The 13356-nt window shown below is 41.3% G+C and overlaps 1 protein-coding gene across 11 annotated transcripts in view; it reads left to right on the top strand.

Moving 5' to 3' along the window:
• LOC122551006 (membrane-associated phosphatidylinositol transfer protein 2) overlaps nt 1-13356 on the top strand; it is a 475269-nt gene that overhangs the window by 100135 nt on the left and 361778 nt on the right. For 9 of the 11 annotated variants that reach the window (XM_043692613.1, XM_043692617.1, XM_043692619.1 and 6 more), the window contains one exon: nt 12761-12970. The exons of 1 other annotated variant lie outside the window; for it this stretch is intronic. The gene's annotated coding sequence lies outside the window, so the exon portion shown is untranslated. The remainder of the gene's footprint in view (nt 1-12760; nt 12971-13356) is intronic. One more of the 11 variants, XM_043692615.1, reaches the window with a different exon arrangement.

The raw sequence follows: 13356 nt of genomic DNA, 5'->3' as shown, positions 1-13356 counted from the left end.
ACGACTAATGTATTGACATCCTTCTGAAAGTGTGGTTCCCAGAAATGACTACAATGTTCCAGGTGAGGCCAAACTGGTGTTTTATACAAGTTTATCAAAACCTCCTTGCTTTTGCAGTCTGTGTCCTTTAGATAAATCTGGGATGCCATAGATAATTTTTAATCTACTGGTTCAGAGAGCTATTCAGAGAACTCTGCCTCAAGGACTGCTCCACCTCTGGAACAGTTGGGATTTGAACATGGGTCTTCTGGCTCAGAGGTAGGGACACCACCTCTGCTGTCTCAATCTACCCTGCCATCCTTCAATAATTTCTGCACATATCCCTTCTGGACCCTCTGCTACCCCATCACCTTTCGAGTTGTATTCTTTATTTTGTTGTGCCCTTCTATACCAAAATGAATCACATTACTCTTTTCTTTGCATTAAATTTCATCTGCCAATTGTCCCCATTCTAGAAGCCTGTCTATATAATTTTTAAGTTCTACATTACCCTCCTCACAGTTCACAAGTTTTGTATTATCTGCAGCTTTTAAAGTTATGCCCTGTACATCCAAATCTCTGTCATTCATACTTCAATCAGGAAAAGCAGGAATCTGAATATTTGCCAATGGTGAATTTCACCATTAACCTTACTGCAGGCTGAGAAACATTCATAACCAGTACTTTGATTCCTGTAACTCCATAAAATTTGTATCTATGTTGTACTGTTCCTTCTATTTACTGAGCTCTAACTTTACGCACAAATCTTTTGCATGTCATTTTATTAAATTAAATTTTACTAAATGCGATTTGCAAGTGCATGTGCATCTCAGCAACCTTCCATGTCACTTCTTCAAAAAAACCTAGCCAAATAGTTTAGCATAATCAATCATCTTCTCTTCAGCTGACATCAATAAAATATAACCTCATTATAGCCATCATATAGCAAACAAATCGGGGCTGTTGCGGTATAGTAGTAATATCCCTGCTTCTAAGCCAGGAGATGTGGCTTGACATCTCTTCTGCTTCAGAGCTGTGCAGTAACCTCTCTGAACAGGTTGATTTTAAAAAAATTGGATATGTTTATAAAAATCATTTGTTTTGACACCTGAGGGGCCAAAGCCATGTCACAGCGATATTCTTTCAAGGTTGCACCTTAGGTGGCTTTCTGCTTTCCATCATTCAATTAAAGAATGGTTTATCTACACCTTAAATATATTTACTGCCTTTTATGGATATACTTTGATCCTTAACTGATAAACATCTGCTGATATAGGAATGGAAGGTAGACCTTCAGCCAGAGCTGTCTCAATAGTATTATGCTGTGTAAAGTTCCTTTCTTTTTGTTCTTTGCAATCCATTTTCAGTTCATTGTATGCAAATAATTTTTGATTCCAGGGCATTCGTGGTGACAGCCTCTGATGACTGACTTTTCGAATTGTACTTCACTGTGTTATGGGCCAGGTGTAACACAGATGACCCAGGAGAGATGCAGCTAGTCAAACCACTTAGTTTCAAACAAAACCAAAATCATTTAAAAGATTACCAAATGAAACACAAACATATTAGAATGGAATACTGAATAACCTAACCTATCTGGAAACCTAACAAATTATACTAATTTAATTATGCAATTCCCAATACTTGCAACAATCCCATTAAACACCACTAGCCACAAAAGGTAAAATCAAACACAAGATCTTCCAGGACAGAGAAGTCAGTGAGAGGAAGGGTCAGCATGGAGCTGCTTCTCTTGGGTCCAGCAGCTTCACAATTGCCTGACTGTTGTCAGTGAATAGCCAAACTGACAAAAACCAAATCAAGTCAGAGAAAAGCTGAGCTGGAAGAACTGGCCGCTCCCCTTTTATTGTACAATGATGTGAAGGTGCTGGTGTTGGATTGAGGTGGGCAAAGTTAAAAATCACATGAAACCAGGTTATAGTTTAACAGGTTTATTTGGATGTACAAGCAATCTAGATTTGTTCAATATATCACATGAGTGTGTGATACTATGATCTTTTGCTATAAATTCTGTGTCCTATGATCCTATTTCATTAGCTACCTGATGAAGGAGCAGCACTCCGAAAGCTTGCACTTACAAATAAGCCTTTTGGACTGTGTGGTGTGGTGTGATCTTTATCTTCATTGTACAAGTGTTTTTTTAAAACTTGAAAACCTTTTGTCTGAGGCAGTATCTGTTAGCTATAATCAAATTGGCCTTAAAGCCCTTCAAACTTAGACTTTTTTGAGTCTGTATCCTTTACAACTTCTCTGGGGAAAAAAGAGCCAAGGACACCATAACCTTTCTAAAGGAGCGACATCATCCCAAATGGCATTCTTGGCTCTCTCTTTCTCTCTTCCCTGATGACAGTTTTCTCAGAAAGAAATAAGTGAATACCTCTGCTATAGATCTGATATTAAACCCCAGGCTAGCACATCTAAGTTTACTTTGCTTGACAGAAATTCATTGTTCACACCAAGTGAGGCTTTAAAATGTTTTATTTTAAAATAAATGGATCAATACATTTATGAAAATAAAAATAAGAAGGCCAGTCAATTACTTCAAAATTTACATTGCTGGGGTATCACATAATGACATTTCTAGGCCAGTGTTTTTACTATCTATTACTTCCAATGTTTAAAACTTAAATTTGCATATTTCCATAGTTAACATTGTAATAATTAAAACAATTTTCATTTCAACAAATGAAAGATTATGTGAATGATTGCTTTGATTTTTGGAATTCTGTTTTTTGCTAGGATAACATGACAGTCTGTTGTTGTTAATCCTTCCACATGCAGTACTTGCAGTGGTGTTTAGATCCAGCAGCTGACAGCAGAACCTACCACTAAAGAATGAAGTTAAAGGAAAAACAGCCAAGTAGTTTTCAGATTGCCTTATTTCACACTAATTTTTTTTTTGAGAAGGGTCGTTTTTAAACTCTCCATAAAAATCTCCCTTAAATACAGATCATATACTTACATTTTTAATTTTTGTTCATCCTCTCAAGATTCTATTTTGACATTTGGAGACTGCAACTATTGCATATGATGATTTCAAGACATTTGATTGCAAATTCTTCCAATTACGCAAATGACCATGATGTACCTTGGATAGAACATTTGAAATTTTGTTTTAACTCTGCATTGCATGACAAAGGACCACTATTTTTACACAGCTTTTATTGATACTGAATAGGTTTCTCTTTGCTCAATTTGTCATGACTGCTGGCTGTCTTGGGTGTGTCAGCAATGGATCTGCAGATGCTTTCTATTTGTTGCAGAGTGACTTGATTCATCGTATTTACATTGAAAACCAACAAACCATTATGTTTTGAACTGCCGGAGCTTTAGCCAGGATTCATCTCATTATATAATGTTCCAACGCTATTATGATGACTGATCACTGTTGCAATTCATTTTGGTTACACCTTTTATTATCGGTTTGTGCTAAGCTGATAACATGGGCATTTCTGTTCAAGTGAACAGTATCTGTTGGGAGACAGTTGTCAGTTTCTTCAAAGGAACTGGCTTTCTTAGATTGACAGCCTTAATAATACATGTATTTCTTCATTAACGTGCAGCTTCCTACAATCTGAATGTTGAGAATTATCAATATGGTAGTCAGGGTGAGCACCTGATATATTCAGCTTACCACATTCTTCAAATAACCTCCATGCTATAGGTCCAGCATGAACATCTCATGGCACACTTTGTTGGTACCAGCCACCTGCACCGTGCATCCATGGACATTCCCATCCGCAATGTGTCAACCTCTAAGAATACTGACGGCATATCTTCGAACCACTTACAGGATGCTTTTGGACCTCGGGCTGCACTGGTGACTGTCATTGTAAATCTGTAACAAGGACACTTTATGCTCAGGGACATGCACCAGCTCATGGAGTGGACCAGGCAGCATGTCTGGGCTTGTTCTGGTTGCATTCTGAGCTTACCTGGATGCTCAATACATCCCTCCACATTGCCTTGCCTTGCCTTTTTGTGCTTTGCCTCTTTAGCCAGAGATACCAGGCCATACTACTACAGTGCTCTGACATGTCAAGGGGTACAGCCTTAGTTCAGGGTTTTTTGACACTAAGTCAAGGTCTCCTCCAACACTTGTCCAGGTCCTGCTTGGGTTAGAGCCAAAAGCACAGCAGGTCAGGTAGCATCTGAAAAGCAGGAGAGTTGACATTTCGAGCATAAGTCTTTCATCCTGACCTTATGATCCTCCAATCTGCAGGTACAGTTGTAGAATTAGCAGAATTTTGAAAGATGATCACTGATTCATCCAGTATTTCTGCAACCTTTCAACACTCTTAGGTTAAGGTCTTCACGTCCTGGGGATTTATCAACTTTCAGTCCCATTAATTTGTCCCAAAGCAACTTTTTTTAAACTAATACTGATTTCTTTCAAATTCACATTTCACTGAACCCCTGGATCTTAAGTATTTCAAGGAGTCTTCCTATGTCTTCTATTATGATCCCAATATGGAACCTGGCTTGATGGTTAATTGTCGAGAGTGTGGTGCTGGAAAAGCACAGCAGGCAAGGCAGCATCTGAGGCACAGGCGAATCGATGAATTGGATTAAGAAGTAATTCAGAAGGCAAATGGAATTTTATCCTTCATTGCTAAAAGGATTGAGTTTGAAAGCAGGAGATTATGTTGCAGCCGTACAGCCAGCTGGTGAGGCCACACCTGGAGTACTGCGTGCAGTTCTAGTCTCCTTACTTAAGCACTGGCAGTAGGAGAGGATACAGAGGTTCGCTCGGTTGATTCCGGAGTTGAGGGGGATTGCCTTATGTGGAGAGACTGAGTAGACTGGGATTATATTCACTGGCATTTAGAAGAATGAGGGGTGTCTTATCAAAACATATAAAATTATGAAGGGAATAGATAAATTAGAAGTAGAGAGGATGTTTCCACTGGCGGGTAAAACTGGGACAAGAAGGCATAGCCTCAAAATTAGGGGGAGCCAGTTTAGGACTGAATTGAGAAGGAACTTCTTCACCCAGAGGGCTGTAAATCTGTGGAATTCCTTGTTCAGTGAAGTAGTTGATGCTACTTCAGTAAACGTTCATAAAGATAAGAGTTTTTTTTTGAACAATAAATCAATTAAGTGATACAGTGAGAGCATGGGTAAATGGAACTGAGTCCATGAAAAGATCGGCCATGGTCTTATTAAATGGCAGAGCAGGCTTGAAGGGCCTGCACCTAACGCTATGGGCAATTTAGCATGGCCAATTCACCTGACCTGCACATCTTTGGACTGTTGGAGGAAACCAGAGCACCCAGAGGAAACCCACGCAGACACAGGGAGTATGTGCAAATTCAACACAGTCAGTCACTCGAACCTGGGTCCCTGGCGCTGTGAAGCAGTAGTGCTAACCACTGAGCCACCATGCTGCCCTGTTAATGTTTTGGCTGTACCAAAGGTCTGCATTTGAAATATGAACTGTTCTGTTTCTTGCTCTCGCTCTCTCTCGCTCTCGCTCTCTCTCTCTCTCTCGCTCGCTCTCTCTCTCTTTCTTTCTCTCTCTCTCTCTGCAGTATGCTTACCAATTTGGTCAGTGATTCCAGCATTGTGAGAGTATTTCAGATTTCTAGCATCTCCAACATTTTGCTTGTTGTTTAGGTGATTAGGTTTGTTGTGTATTACTAATCAAACCAAGATAAATTGGCTGTGTCTTGCAGGATACCTACCAGCAACCGTTAAGAACAAAGGAAATAGGAGCAGGAATAAACCATATGCCCCTTGAACTTGTTTCACCAGTAAATGTCAGCCAGGAATGGGCACTAAATGCTGGCCCAGCCAGTGATGCCTACGTCCTGCGAGTGAATAAAAGGAGGTCATGGCTGATCTGCTTCCAGTTGACCCCTGACTGCTTGAGGCTCTGCTGGATTGTAACATTGCACAGGCCCACTTGTGAGGCTGCAGTAGCACACTGTGTTGTATCAGGATCCTTCTATTCAGGTTACATTCTTCACTTTTCTTTCATTCTTGTAATTGTCCTGTATTCTCTCAGATCTGGAGTGGAGTGTAGGAGAGTGAAGGCCAAACACACATTGGGTGACTGCTTTGTGGGAACACCTTTATTCTGTCTGAGAATGTGACCTGACATTTCAGATATCTGTCATTTAATTCTCTGCCTAGCAGGAGACTAAGCACATTGAGCTCAGCATAAGAGCAGCATTGCATTGATCCTCAACATAAGCTTCAAGAACAGCAACACACTTTACGATTAGGCACGTTATACCCTTGAACTCAATACTGACTTCATTCATTTCAGATTGTGATCTGTCCATATGTTGCTTCCCTTTTTGCAGGTTGTAGTTTTTAATCTTACTTTCCATTGATTTTGCTTTTGTAAGGTTGTTCATAATTCTCCCATTCACACTACCTCTGTACATACAAATAAGCTACAAATTAGGAGCATACAAACAAGCTACAAATTAGGAGCAGAAGTATGTCACTCAACATCTCAAGTTTGCTTCAGTGTTCAATAAGATCATGACTGATCTGATTACTTCCCTTAGGCGAAAGTGAGGACTGCAGATGCTGGAAATCAGAGTCAAGGTTAGAGTGGTGCTGGAAGAGCACAGCAGTGAAAAGCTTTTACAATGTCTTCTTCTTATGGTGCCATCTTAGGTTCCTTAGTACAAATCTTGGATACAAAAGAGGAATAAAAAGTTATTGCATTACTTTACAGAGTTTATAAAATAAATTAGAAATAAGACATCATTAAAGGATTGACTTTACAGCCAGGTAAAATTTTCAAATAAACATTACATTGTAGCAGCTCAGTGCAGGGCCTTAGCATATGGTCTGACCACCTGCATCAGACCAGTCGAACAGCTGTCCTCACTCCCCTCCAAGCCTCTAGTCCACTCCACATTGGCACTCAGTTGCTCCAAGGTAAGTTCCAAGACTGCCCTCCCTCCTGCACTGGTCTTCGCCTGGGTCTCTCAGCCTGCACTGTGCTCCAGGATTAGCCTCCGGTGCTCAGGGGAGAGAAAATTGAAAAAGAAAAAGTAAGAAAAACACCAGGTGGAGTAGAGAAGCTTGGTCAGAAGTGGTTTATTCTATCATCGTTTTGCCCTATATACCATTACCCCATTTTAAAGTAGGGGTATACTCCATATACCCCTACCTTAAAAATATTCCAAGACTGCTTACTTTGAGGAAGAGCATTCCAATGACTCTCAACTCCATGGAAAAATAATTCTCCCAATCTTTCTCTTGTTTCGTTCCTGCTGTCTTTGGCTTTGTACCAGAAACTTTGGTAATTTAATTTCTCCTGTTTTCCACTCTGTCATAGACTCTCATTATTCTTTTTCAACCATCATCCTGTTAATTGCTTAAAACCTATTCAGTTTTCCCAGTTCTGATGTAAGACCATGACCTCAAAGATTAATGTTAATCTACTTGCTTTGTACAGGATTAAATAACATGCTTCCACTATGTGTATCAAGGCTTTCCAGAGTAGGCGTAGGAAACCAAAGTGACGTCATGACTTGAGGTTTTGGGGTCATGATCTCCAAGGCGTCATGAACCATTGGAATGTGAACAGCTGTACTCCTGTTCAACAGGTCCCTACCTTTACAGGCTCCCCTCTCATTTGTGTAGATCTATTCCTACCCCTCCTTCTTTCTCAATGTTATCAATTAAGGATCTTGACAACGTTCAAGTCTCAAGATTGGATCATAGTGGCAAAGAGTATGGGAAGCACTGGCGTAAAACAGTCCCTGAGATGTTATTGCACATTACTAGAAATTTGACATCATCTTCGACCGTGCTGATCTAACATAAGTTCTGAACCTGTCAGAAGCATGCCATTTTACAGTTTTGAAGCAAGCCATCTCTGAAATGTAATTCAGAAATTAACTTAATAGTGACCTATTGGAAGGGGAATATGTCTGTTTGTGTGTTAATTTGTTATTTATTTATTATTATGGTTAGTAAGTTTGCCGATAACACCACAATTGGTGATATTGTGGATAGTGACAAAGGTTATCGAAGATTACAAAGTTATCATGATCAATTGGGTCAGTGGGCTGAGGAGTGGCAGATGGAATTTAATTTGGATAAATGCAAGCTATTGCATTTTGGTAAAACAAACAAAGATATGAATTATACAATTAATGCTAGAGCCTTACGTAATGTTGTAGAACAGAGAGATTCATGTACATAGTTCTTTGAAATTTTCATCGTATACAGGGTGGTTAAGGTATTTAGCATGCTTGCCTTCATTGCTCAGGGGTCTTTGAGGATAGGAGTTGAGACGTCATGTTGAGGTTCTGCAGCGCATTGGTGAGGCCTCTTCTGGAATACTGTGTCCACTCTGGTCACCCTGCTATAGGACGGAAATTATTAAATTGGAGAAGTTTCAGAAAGGATTTACCGGGACATTACTGGAATGGAGGGTTTGAGTCATAAAGAGAGGTTAGCTAGGCTGGAACTCCTTACATTGGAGTGTAGGAGGTTGAGGGGTGATCTTTTAGAGATTTTATAAAATCATTCGGGGTATAAATAAGGTAAAGAACAAATATCTTTTCCCTAGAATAGGGGAGTTCAAAACTAGGGACATATTTTTAAGGTGAGAGGAGAACATTTAAAAAAAGAACATGGGGGACAACATTTTTACACAAAGAATGAATTGCCAGAAGACGTGATGGATGCAGTACAGTTACAATATTTTTAAAAAAACACTCGAATAAGTACATGACTAGAAAAGGTTTGGCCGGGATATCTGCCAAATGCAGGCAAGTGGGTCCAGTTTGGTGTGGAAACATGGTTGGCGTGGACGGCTTGGACCAAAGTGACTATTTCCATGCAGTATGACTCTATAAGGAAGGCCATTAGAGTTTGATGAAGTGTGTGAGAGCCTATGGGTTGAGACAGTCTGAATGCCATGTATTTTGTGGTTGCACTTGAAAAGTCTGGTTTCAAGTGATTAAAAAGACACACGTAGGCAATAATAGTGGTGGTCAAAATAATTTGTGTTGCTGACATGGAAAGAAATCGCCTTATTACTGGAACTAAGAAGAAGGTGCAAGCTCAAGATTAAGGGGTTGTAAAACTGTAACAGTTTATTATTCTGTATTTGTGATCGTTGATGAAATGGGAAAAGGACTTCCAAAGAACCAAGAGTTGTAGCAGTTTTAAAAAAGTAAGTCGCCAGCATTTATTGCCCATCACTAGTTGCCCCTTGAGAAGGTGGTAGTGAGCTGTCTTCTTGAATCGCTGCAAGTTCATGTGTTGTATGTAGACCTACAATGTCCTTAGGGAGAGAATTCCAGGATTTTGACCCAGTGACAGTGAAGGAGCTTGCAGGGGATGATGTTTCAATGTATCTGCTGCCCCTAGAAGAGCCTGCTAGAAGAGCTCACCAAGATAGCCACAAGTTCTAGAGCATGGGTCTTCAGTACTGTTGCTGGAATGTTGTCAGGGTCCATAGCTTTTGCAGTATGCACTGCCTCCAACCATTTCTTAAGTGAATTAAATGTGCTGAAGACTAGTATCTGTGATGCTGGGGATTTCTACAGGAGGTCTAGATGGATCATCCATTGATAGTAGATATGGAAATCCCCCTTCCAGGCTACATTTTGCATCTTTGCCACCCTCCGTGTTCCTCCAAATGTTGTTTTACATGGAAGAGTACCAATGCATCAGCTGAGGGAGGACAATACTTAGTAACCAGCCAGAGGTTGCTTTTCCCATATTTCACCTGAAGTTGTGAGAGTTCATGGGGTCCAGAGTCAATGTTGAGGACTCTTAGGACAACTCCCTCCCGACTGTTAACCACTGTGCTGACACTTCTGCTGGGACTGTCCACCTGGTAGGACAGGACATATCCAGAGATGACGATGATGTCTGGGACATTGACTGTAAGGTATGATTATGCCAGGCTGTTGTTTGATCAATCTGTGATACAACACTATGTGAACTATGGCAAGGACTGTATGACATCACAGGTTCTAAAAAGAGCTGTGCAAGATAGCTGACGATGACACATCCCTCCCAGGTATTCTCAACGCCTTCTATGCTCGCTTTAAGCAGAATTTCGGCGGAGAGGTAACACCTATTTTGACAAGTCCTGACGAACCTATCCCAACAGTCACTGCATCAGAGGTCAGATCAGTTTTCCTTTGTGTGAATCCAAGGAAAGCGATGGGACCAGACAAAGTACCAGGCTGTGCACACTCAGAGCATGCGCAGATCAACTGGCAGAAGTCTTCTCAGACATCTTCAACCTCTCTTCGCAGCAGGCCACTGTCCTTACCTGTTTCAAGACGGCCAACATCCTTCCTGTGCCTAAGAAGGCCCATGCAGCATGTCTCAATGACTACCAGCCAGTGGCCCTAACTTTGGTGGTCATGAATTGCTTTGAAAGGCTGGTCATGTCATTAATCAACTCCAACCTCCCCACCACCCTTGACTCACTCCAATTTGCCTATCGGACCAACAGATCCACGTCAGATACCATATCACTTACCCTTCACTCCTGCCTAGAACATCTTGACACCAAGAACAGCTACATAAGAGTCCTACTCATTGACTACAGTTCAGCCTTCAACACTATTACCCCCTCGAGACTGATGACTAAACATAGTGATCTCGGACTAAGCCCCACTCTCTGCAACTGGATCCTCAGTTTCCTGACACACTGGCCACAATCAGTGAAGATTGGGGACAATATTTCATCCTCACTAACACTCAACACTGGAGCACCCCAGGGATGTGTACTCAGCCCCCTACTGTACGCACTGTATATCCAAGACTGCGTCGCCAAATACCAGACAAATGCCATTTACAAGTTTCCTCATGACCCCACCATAGTCGGTCAAATCTCAGATGGCGACGAAACAGACTACAGACGGGAGGTGGAAGACCTGGAAAAATGGTGCACCGAGAACAACCTAGCTCTCAATGCCGGCAAAACCAAGGAACTCATTACTGACTTTCAGCTAAATGTTACTCATGTCCCCCTCCACATTAACAGCACAGAGGTGGAACAAGTGGACAGTGTCAAGCTCCTGGGAGTGGTCATGCACAACAAGCTTTCTTGGACTCTTTATGTGGATGTACTGGTTACAAAGGCCCAACAATGTCTCTTCTTCCTCAGGCAGCTGAGGAAGTTTGGCATGATGGCGAATACTCTTGCCAACTTTTACAGGCGTGCCATCGAGAGCATTCTATCTGGATGTATCACTACCTGGTATGGCAACTGTACCATTCAAGATCGGAGACGGTTACAGAGAGTGGTGAACTCGACCTGGACAATCACAAAGGCCAACCTCCCATCTACCAGGCCTGCTGTCAAGGAAAGGCAGCCAACATTCTCACATCCATCCCACCCTGGCAATGTTTTTCGACAACCTCTACCATCGGGGAGAAGGTACAGAAGCCAGAACACACGCACCAGTTGATTTTGAAGCAATTTCTCCCCTACTGTTGTTAGAATACTGAATGGACTCTCAAACTCTTAACATTCGCCTGTACCTGTGTTTTGGTTTTGCTGTTGTTTACTTATTATTTACTTATTTATGCTACTTAACTGTGATATGCCTTATTGCTTGCAAGACAAAGCTTTTCACCTGTGTCTTTGTACATGTGACAATAAATTCAATTCAATTCACTCCCAATTTTGACAATAGCCCCCAGATGTTAGTAAGATTTTTCAGGGTTGACTGCAGTATTTCTGCAATTATCTTTTCCAGATGGACTGTCTAGTTTCATTTCTTTATTGATGCTTTGTAGCAATTAATACAACTGAGTGGCTTGCTCGGCCATTTCAGAAGGCATTTGAGAGTCAGCTGCATTGCTGTGGGTCTGAATTGTATGTAGACCATATCATGTGAGGATGACAGATTTGCTTCCCTGATGGACGTTAGTGAGCCAGGTCAATTTTCCCCATGATTGACAGTAGTCATCAGTAGATTATCAATTGCAGATATTTCATTTTGTTTTACTTTGTACTCCATCTGCCATGGCAGGATTTGAACCTGGCTCCCCTGAAAATTAGCTGAGTTTCTGCATGAACATTCTAACAATAATACCACCAGGCTATTGCCTCCCATGTTATTTGTACAACCGATTGGGGAGACTGTATAAATTGTGAACCAATCACTCTGTGTCTTCTGCAAATGAGTGAAAATGTCTGCCAAAGAGAATTCAAGGAGCAGCATGTCCTGACAAGCCAAAAGGATCATCTCAGCAAATCTTGTGGTCAGGGACCATTAAACTGCCTTCCCAATTTTACCCTCTACCCATGCAACACAGATTCTCTACAGTGTGGAGGTGAACCTTTCGGCCCATCAAATCCACACTGACCCTCTGAAGAGCATCCCACACAGACCCACTCCTACACTATCCCTGTCACCCTGCATTTCCCATGGCTAACCCACCTAACCCGCACATCCCTGGACACTGTGGGCAATTTTGCATGGCCAATCCACCCTAGCCTGCAAATCTTTAGATTGTGAGTCTTAAAAGAAATGGGAGTTTTGTGTGCTACTCTCAAATCTTTAACTTTTAAAATGTCTCTGGGGATAGCAAGGCTTGATTTCCAGCACCCAATCCCAATGAGAGGTAACAGGGTGCATGGAGTTTCTGGATCTCTCAATGCTGCTTGAGATGGTATTTATGAGCGATGTTGATCAAACAGTGCTTCTCAAATTCAATTGAGAGGGAAAGATTCGGTTTGTTAAATGGTATAAATGTTCACAACAGTAAAAGTAAACAGTAGTAACCACGACGTCTGTGTTCATTTCCTCAGATACTTGCTGTGAAAATGAGGCAGCTGTCATGACGTCAGCAAGCAGCGATGCCGTTCTGACTTCCTCCTTGTATCTTGAAACCAAGTGGAAGTTGCGTACAATCAGGGTACGTAGCTGCATTCTTAACATCCCCGGTTTTCTCTTGTCAACTTGCCAACTATCTTTTGGTAGAGGAAGGTGAAAGAGTGCATTGTACAGATATACACATGGTTAGTAAGTCCAGATTTTTGTTCTTTGCAGAAATATTGACTGTGATGTTTACACAAGCTTGTATGACTAATTCGTTATTGGTTTGGACAACAGGTGAAAGCTAGGATAGTGAGAAAGCATGATATGTTACCATGGCCCAGTGGCTTATTGATACAGAGAAAACTGCATTTGGATTTAACACTTTTCTCTCACTCCTATTGTGGAATTTCATTTATGCAGTTGAGTTAGACTTTCTGTAAAACAACAACTTTCTCAGAAAAATAATGTTAAGTGTAGTTAAAATTACTCTCTTGCTGACCGAGATCAGGAGTCACACGCCCCCTAGCAGAGCGCTTTAGGGAACATCTCTGGGACACCCGCACCAATCAACCACACCACCCCGTGG

Source organism: Chiloscyllium plagiosum, chromosome 6, assembly GCF_004010195.1.
Source record: "Chiloscyllium plagiosum isolate BGI_BamShark_2017 chromosome 6, ASM401019v2, whole genome shotgun sequence".
NCBI lineage: Eukaryota > Metazoa > Chordata > Chondrichthyes > Orectolobiformes > Hemiscylliidae > Chiloscyllium > Chiloscyllium plagiosum.
Note: the sequence above shows the minus strand (reverse complement) of the source record. Positions and strands in the feature narration are given on the sequence as shown.